Source organism: Talpa occidentalis, unplaced genomic scaffold (genome assembly GCF_014898055.3).
Source record: "Talpa occidentalis isolate TD23 unplaced genomic scaffold, MPIMG_talOcc4v2.1 talOcc4.12, whole genome shotgun sequence".
Taxonomy (NCBI): Eukaryota; Metazoa; Chordata; class Mammalia; order Eulipotyphla; family Talpidae; genus Talpa; species Talpa occidentalis.
The window spans coordinates 46045524-46054679 of record NW_023601212.1 but is presented as its reverse complement, the minus strand read 5'-3'; positions in this window follow the sequence as shown (position 1 = coordinate 46054679).

The window sequence follows — 9156 nt, the reverse complement described above, 5'->3', positions numbered from 1 at the left end:
AAAGACACCCAGTCTGTGATATTTTGTTATACCAGCCCAAACTAAGACTACCAAGAATGGTCTGCTTTTAATGAGGAAAATGGACCTCTCAAGTGATGGTGAGATGCCCTTGTGTGACATGACACAGAGTTTGATGCAACTATCTTGGTTTCATCTGGTTAATTATACTGTCATTTTTTTCTATAAATTGCCACATTATTAGAGTTTAAGAGTCTTAAAAGTCATTCAGGTCAGGGGTTGGCTAATTTTCCTACAAAAGACAAGTCAGTATGAATTGTAATGACTCAACTCTGCTATTGTAGCTCATGAGTAAGCACAGGCAACATGGAAGCAATTGAGCATGACTATGTGCCAATAAAACTTTATTTATAAACACAGGTAGTGGGCCAGATGGGCCTAGGGTAGAACTAATCTACCAATGTGAACTAGTCCAACATTTTCATTTTTTTAAATAGTAATAGCAAAAATGTCATTAACCACATTTTTTTCAATTGAGTTATTCTGTATGCATTTCCCACTTTATCTGATTATAAAGCTTTAAACGAGGTGATTCAGAACACTTTCTATATTGCCATTTCTTTCTCTTTTATCATATTTATTTATTTATTTATTTAATGAAGTACCATTGCTTTACATCTTTAACATTTTGACAATATAGGATTTGTCCCCTCAGGTGTGGTCACTGTAGACCTCCCACTACCAAAGCACCCATAGTCCTTCACCATAATACCTGGTGCTCTCCATCCCCCCCTTCACCATTTTCATCCCTCCCCTTCTTCCTCACTCTCCTCTTTACTCTCTCCTTACTCTCTCCTCCTCCTTGGATGGCTCAGATCTATGGTCATTTTCCAGGATTGGTTTTATAGTGTGCAGCTCACTGCATACTCGGTCACATGATCTTTGTCTGACCCTTTGGTTTCTCTATATTCTACATCCAGAATTTATCTTTCTCCTTCTGGTTTATTTCGTTGAGCATAATCCCTTCCAGTTCCATACATGTTGCCACAAATGGCATGAGTTTAACTTTTTTGATCATTGAGCAGTAGTATTTCATTGTGTATATATATACCACATCTTCTCAACCCACTCATCTGGTTTTGGGCATTTAGGTTGCTTGTCTATCTTGGCTATTGCAAATAGTGCTGCAATAAATGTAGGAGGGCAAGTTTCCTTTCAAATTGGTGTTTTTGTGCTTTTTTGGGTAGACACCTAGGAATGGAATCACTGGGTATATGGCAGATCCATTTTTAGTCTTTTGAGGAAACTCCACACTGCTTTCCATAGTGGCTGGACCAGTTTATATTCCCACCAACAATGAGAGTGTTCTTTTTTCTCCACATCCTCATCAGCACTTGTTGTCTCTGGCATGAGGTGGCATCTCATTGTGGTTTTGATTTGCATATCCCTGGTGATAAATGATGATGAACATTTTATCATGTGCCTGTTGGACATCTGTATGTTGGAGAAGTTATTTGGAGAAGTGTCTATTTAGCTCTTCTGCCCATTTTTGGATTGGGTTGTTTGTTTCTTTTTGGGGGTTATATGAGCTCCTTATAGATCTTTGCTATCAGTCCCTTGTCAGATGCATAGTGTGCAAATATTTTCTCCCATTTTGAAGGGTTACTGGCTCTTTCACTGTGCAGAAGCTTCTCAATTTGATGTAATTCCGGGCCTCCCTTGTGGTGCAGGCAGTTGAGCACAGTGCTGTGAAGCTGTCCCCAGCCTCTGCAGTGCCAATTTGATCCCCGCCTGCCTCGGAGCAACCCACATGGTGAGCAGACCTCTCCTGTCTCGCCCGCTGCTCCCCTCTGCAGTGTGTTTCATCAGTCTGCCTGTTCTGTTCCCCACTCTGTCTCTGGTGAATCCTCTCATCCTTCCGCGCATCTGGCCTGTACCCTGGCTCTTGTATAAATAAAATAAATCTTTAAAAAAAAAACAATAAATTTGATGTAGTGCCAGTTGTATATAATCTCCTTTGTTTTCCTTGCAGCTGGGGGAAATTCTGCAAAGATATCGCTGAAGTTTATGTCATGGAGTGTTTTGACTATGTTTCCTTTTATAGTTTTCTCTTGTCTGATTGCTCTAGCTATGACTTCAAATACTATGTTGAGTAGTAGTGGTGAGGGTGAACATCCTTGTCCGGTACCAGATCTTAGTAGAAAGGCTTTCAGTTTTTTACCATTGTGAATGATGTTAGCTGTGAGTTTGTCCTATATGGTTTATATTATGTTAAGATATGTTCCATTTATCCCCAGTTTTTCATCATAAATGGATGCTGAATCTTTCTCTTTTTTTCATAGAAGAACTGGGGTGTACGCCAGAGGTGTGGGAGAGTGAGAGGATTCACAGAGACAGCGTGGGGGGCAGAACAGGTAGATCTACTGAAATAAACTGCTACAGGGAAAAGTGGGTAAGATAGAAGAGGTCTGCTGTGCCATGTGCTGGTTAGCTCCCTGCCAGGGCTGGATGCCGAATCTTATGCAATGTTTTCTTGACATTTACTAATATGATAATATGTTTTTTACTTTCCCTTGCATTGATACAGTGAATTATATAGATAGATTTTTGAATGTTGAACCATACTTGTATAAACCCCACTTGGTCATGATGTATAAGCCTTTTAATGCATTGTTGACCATTGTTTGCTAAGATTTTATTGAGAATTTTAGCATCTGTGTTCTTTAGGGAGATTGTTTTGTAGTTTTCTTTTTTGTGTTATCTTTGTTTGGTTTCAGTATTAGTGTAATGTTGGCCTCATAAAATGTGCCTGAAGTCTTGCCTCTTTCTCAAGAGTTTGAGCAGAATAGGTATTAGTTTACCTTTAAAGGTTTGGTGGAACTTGCTTATGAAGCCAACTGGTCCTGGACTTTTTTGGGGGGAGGAGTTTTGATTACTGATTCAATTTCTTTGTTTGTGATGGTTTGTTAAGATTTTCTATTACTTTCATATTCAATCTTGGATGGTTGTATAATTTTAAGAATCTATCCATTTCATGTAAGTTGTTGAATTTATTTGCATATAAATATTCATCATAATTTCTTATTATCTTCTGGATTTCTGTGGTGTCTATTTGTAACTTCTACTCTTTCATTTCTGATCTTATTTATTTGAATTTTCTCCCTCCTTTTCTTCTTGAATTTCTTTTTCTTATTTTCTCCACCAAACCACCCATGCCCATACCCTATCTGCCTCCCTTCCTTTTTTTCTTAGTGAATCTAGCTCCAACATTTTTTCTTAAGCAGGGGTTTACATGGGGCCCCATTGCAAAATTAGTAGCAAAACCACAACTCACTCTTGGGCCTGCCAACATCCTGTCTTTGTGCCTTCACTTTGACCTTCGACTAGCTTCTACAGGGTCAATTAGGTGTTTTTTTCTCTATAATTGAGTTGGAATTTTCCCCAGATGCCTCCAGGCAGGTATAAGAAGAGGGCACAAGGTAAAGGTAGTTATCACTACCCACGTTTGTGGTAACTGTTGGATGGTGGCCTGGGAACAAGGTAGGCGGGGAGGAAGCTTACCTCTCTAGGTGCCTGCTCAGCCTCAGAGAAGGATAAAGTATGGACTTTGAAATGAGATGGGCTTGGATTTTAATTCTGTTCCACCATTAGCTTTGTGTGACAGATGCCGAATCGCTTCCTCCACTGAGCCTACATTTTCCCCCCAAAATGTGGGTAACAATCCACCACACAGATACACTATAAAATACACACTTATGTTCTTGTCATGTTATGAGCACTAAGTAGAAATTTCTAGGTGCAACAGTGGCCTGGAACTTCTCCTTATAAAAGGGCCCCTGTGGATACTCAGCCGCTGGTATTCAGGCTCGTGTACAATCCCTAACCTTCCAGTCAGGATGCCTGGGATTTGTTTGTAACAAATAGAATGCAGCAAAAGTGATAGAGTGTGGTTCCTTAAAAATTAAATGTAGAATTACCATCTGATCCAGACATTCCACTTCTTGGTATATGATCCAGTAGAATGGAAAGCAGTGTCAGTCTTTCTGGTCATCCCAAGCACCTGGGATATTTGTACACCCCTATTTATAGCAGCGTTATTCACAGTACCAAAGGTGGAAACAACCCAGTACTCATGGATGGGTGAATGGATAAGCAAAATCTGGTCCCTCACGCATGAATGGAATGGCATTCAGCCTTAAGAAGGAAGGAAATTCTGACACAGGCTACAACATGAATGAACTTTGAGGACATTATGCTGAGTGAAATAAGCCCTACACAAAAGGACAAATACTGTGTGATTCCATTTATATTAATCAGGTTCATAGAGACAGAAAGTAGGACAGTGAGTGCCAGGGGCTGGGTAGGGTTTAGGGAATGATTATTTCATGGGATTTTGGCTTGGGAAGATGAGAAAGTTCTGGAGAGATGGTGGTGATGTTTGCACAACCATGTAAATGTATTAATACCATGAACTGTTCAGATAAAAATGGCTAAGATGGTAAATTTTAGGTTGTGTGTTTTATAATGATGATGATGATAATGCAACCTTTCCCTCAAGTGAAAACCGAAGAAAATACTGAGCTAGGCCAGCCTTCAGCTCCCACACTTTTGTGGGATGGCAGCGTCTGCCAGCTCAGCCAATCATCCTGAACCAATGACTTGTCTACCCCTTTCCCAAAATAGGTTGGGAGGCTATTTTGGTACAATCTGTTCTCTCCTAAAACAAGATCCCAGGACACTGTTGCTGAAGTCAGGAAGCCAGCTTGCCCCAACCCCCACCAGGCCCCACATGAACCCAAGGAGAATGCCCGATGATCTTATAGAGCTGGTGGCTGTAATCCAATCCAGGCCTCACATCTGTGCTCAGGACTTTCCACAAGCTCTGAGAGTCATCCTAAGAAGAGACTGAGGCTGGAAGAAGGGGAATGACTCCTCTAAAGCCACACATTCACTGATGAAAAGCCAGCATATGAACAAGTCTGAGAAGCTTTAGCATCTGATCTGCTTTCCCCTTTCTTCTCAAATTACGGTAGACTTCTCAGCACATAGTTCTGAGACTTTTAATAAATATAGTGTGGACCCCCCCACCACAATCAAGTTACAGAACAGTCACACTTTGAAGACAATCTCTCTGGTCACCCCAAGCTCCTGGCAACCACTGATCTGTTCTATGTCCCTGTACATAGAACAATGCCATGCATTGCTTAAGACAGGCATTCTTTGTGAGAAATGCATCATTAGAGTCCATCACTATGTGAACGTCAGAGTGTAATTACACAACCTGGAAGGTACAGCCCACTGCACACTCATCACATGATCCAGCCTATTGTGTGGCAATTTGTGGATTTGCTCATTGATCATTAAGTGGCGCCTTGAGTGTGGTTTTGTCTTTCCTAAATAAGAGCACCCAGGGTGGGGACTTCCTGGTGGCATAAGAGGTTAAGTCTCAGCACTATGAAGCTATCCGCAGCCAGTTCAGCATGAGTTCGATCCCCGGCCAGGGAGGTGACCCACATGGTGCAGCAGACCTCTCCTGTCTAGCCCACTGCTCCCCTCAGCAGTGTATTTCAGTGGATCCGCCTGTTCTGCTTCCCGCTCTGTCTCTGGTGAATCCTCTCACCTCTCCACATCTCTGGCCTACATCCAAGCTCTTGTATGAATAAGTAAATAAAAATAAATCTTTTTTTTTTTTAAAAAGAGCACCCAGGGTGTAGTTTGTTCAGATTGTGTTGATTGTCAGAAACAACTGCTGTAAACATATCTTGTGTGAACATGAATGTGTATTTCACTCAGGAAAGGTAATCGGTGCTTTATAGAATAAATGATGTTGAATTTCATAAGAAACTGCCCAACTGTTTTCCACCAACAGTGAGTGGGCATTTTTGTTGCTCAGAATCCTTACCAACACCTGGCATTGTTAGCTAATTTTATTATATTATTCTTTTTTTTTTAAGATTTATTTATTTATACAAGCACTGGGTACAGTCAGAAGCGCAGGAGAGTGAGAGAATTCACCAGAGCCAGAGCAGGGAGCAGAGCAGGCAGAAGGACCGAAGTACACTGCTGAGGGGAGCAGCGGGCGGCAGGAGAGGTCTGCGCGCCATGTGGGACCCTCCTCTGGTGGCCGGGGAGCAGCCGGGGATGGAACCGGCGCTGCAGAGGCTGCGGGCAGCCTCGCAACCCAGCGCTCAACCGCTGCACCACCCAGGAGGCCCTTATATTATTCTTAACAGTACAGTTGTCCCACCTCCTTCCTTGGGGGATACATTCCAAGACCCCCCAGGGGATGCCTATAACCAAGACTAGTAGTGAGCTCTGTACCATCATACATTGCTGAAAACCATCTGGACAACAGGAGATCACACATACAATGGTGGTTCCACCGGCTGCACTGTGTTGCCTAGATGTGCAGTAAGGTTGCACCATTGAGGTTTGTGTAATGACATTATGATGTTCACATGATGACAATACCACTGACCCATGCATTTCTCCAGCATTAAATGATGCATGACTGTATATACTCTGATTTTTCCTGGACTTACATCTATGATAAAGCTTAATTTATAAATTAGGCACAGTGAGAGATTTACAACAATAGCTAATAACAAAATGGAAAATTATACTGTAATATAACTTATGTGAATATGGTCTCTCTCAAAATATCTTACTGTACACAGTTTTTTTGGACCTTGATTGACTTCAGGTAACTGAACCAAGGGAAATGAAATCCCAGATAAAGAGGGACTATTGTATGAGTTTGCTTGGGCTGTTATAACAAAATACCACAGACTGGGTGACTTAACCAAGGGAAATTTACTTCCTCACTGTTCTGGAGATTGGAAGTCTAAAATAGAGTTGGCGGGGGTGTCGGTGTCTGAGGCTTCTCTCTTTGCCTTGTAGCTGGCCGTCTTCTCCAGGGCCTTCACAGAGTCTTCCTTTCTCATGTCTGTGCCCTGATGTCCTCTTCCTATGAGGACACTAATCAGATAGGATTAGAGTTCCCCCTAAAGACCTCATTTAATTTAATCACTCCTTCAAAGGTCCTATCTTGAAATATAGTTACATTTGGCAGTAGCAGAGTTTTAAGCCTTCAACATATAAATTTGGGGGACATTAACCCATAACAGATATTCAGTGGCTTTTTGTTGTGGTCTTAATGTGTGTTCATGTGATTACTTATCATCCCTATATTTTCTTTGGTGAAGTGCTGAGATCTTTTGCCCAATTTTTTTGAGTTTTTAATATTGAAATTGTTTATAGATTTATTGAGGTACAATCAATATTCAATAAGCTGCACATATTTAAATTACACATTTTGATCATTTGAGCAGTGTGCATGGACCTGTGAAACCTCACTACAATCAGGGTAGTGGAGACATCCATCACCCCAAAGTCTTCTTGTGCATCTTTTTTTTTAAAAGATTTATTTATTTATGCATACAAGAACTGGGGTATAGGCCAGAGGTGTGGGGGGTGACAGGATTCACCAGAGACAGTGGAGAGCAGAACAGGCAGATACACTGAAACACACTGCTGAGGGGAGGAACAGGCGAGGCAAGAGAGGTCTGCTGTGCCATGTGGGTCAGCTCCCTGGCCAGCTGGGCATCGAACTTGTGCTGCTGTGGCTGGCAATAGCTTGATAGTGCTGTCTTCAACCCCTGCTCCACCAGGGAGGCCCTTTCTTGTGCATCTTTTAAAAAAGTTTTTGAGGTAACACTAGTTTATAATTATATTGCTGTCAGCCCTCTTGCCCACCCTTCTCAGCAACCTCTCCCTAGCACCCACTGACTGGCTTTCTTTTCCTACAGATTAATTTCTCTAACCTAGGATGTCATACAAATGGAATCAGGTAGTATCATTGCTTTTTATATGGCTTTTTCACCCATCAGGATGTGTTTGAGGCTCATTCATGTTTCTTGTTGGTTCCCTTTTATTTTTGTAGAGCATTACCCAATTGGATGGAAGTTCTTCATCCATCACCTTTTGATGGACATGTGTTGTTGTTTCCAGTGTGGGGTTCTTATTGCAAACCAAGCTGCAGTGAACAGCTGTGTACTTGTCATCTTGATGCACATTTGCATTTCTCTTGGGCAAATCCTAAAAGTAGGATGGCTGGTCATAAAAGTACATGTTTCACTTTTTAAGATACTACCAAACTGTCTTCCAAAGAGATCGTTCCAGTGTATAAGAGTTCTTGTTGCTCCACATTCTTCTCATCATGTAGGATGCCCAGTGTTTGAAATCTTAACCTGTCTTGCCCGCTGCTTCCCTCAGCAGTGTATTCAGTAGATCAGCCTTTTTTTTTTTTTTTTAAGATTTTTTTTTTTTTTAATTTATGTAATAGCTGGGGTACAGGCCAGAGTGCAGGAGGGTGAGAGGATTCACCAGAGACAGAGTGGGGAGCAGAACAGGCAGACAGACCAAAAGCACTGCTGAGGGGAGCAGCAGCGGACCTGCTGCTCTTGTCGGCACGACAAGAGAGGTCTGCCATGCCATGTGGGAATCTCCCTGGCCAGCCGAGAATCGAACCTGCACTGTAGAGGCTGCGGACAGCTTCACAGCGCTGTGCTCAATCCGCTGCACCACCAGGGAGGCAGATCAGCCTGTTCTGCTTCCCACTTTCTCTGGTGAATCCTCTCACCCCCCACACCTCTGCTCTTGTATGCATAAATGAATAAATCTTTACAGTATGTCTGCACTTACCTTTGCTCTCAATTGTTCTTGGAAATTGTAACTTGAAGCAAAATGATGTGTAAGGGTGAAACTAGGTCATCAGATAGTGCTTCATTCAAAGATGGCAGGAATTTGTTCTTTTTTTGTTTTCTAATCAACATTACAATGAAATGATGCTGCATGAGATGACGTTGAGGACCTGCTGTATGCCATCTGTATATTTTATATGGTAAAGTGCCCATTTAAATCCTGTGCTTATTTTGAAATTGGGTTGTTTTCCTTATGAGTTTTGAGAATTCTTTTTCTACTCTGGATTTAATTACTTTATCAGGTGTATGATTTTCAAAGATCTTTTTTCCAGACTGTGGCTTGACTCATTCTCCTAACAGGGTCTGACACAGACCCTTACTGCTGGTCCCAACCACCCATTAATCTTTCTACTGTCTCTGAAGGGCAGGGATGACCATCACCCCCTTTTTTCCAAGGAGCAAACAGAATTGAAGGGGAAGGGCCCATGCCCTGTTG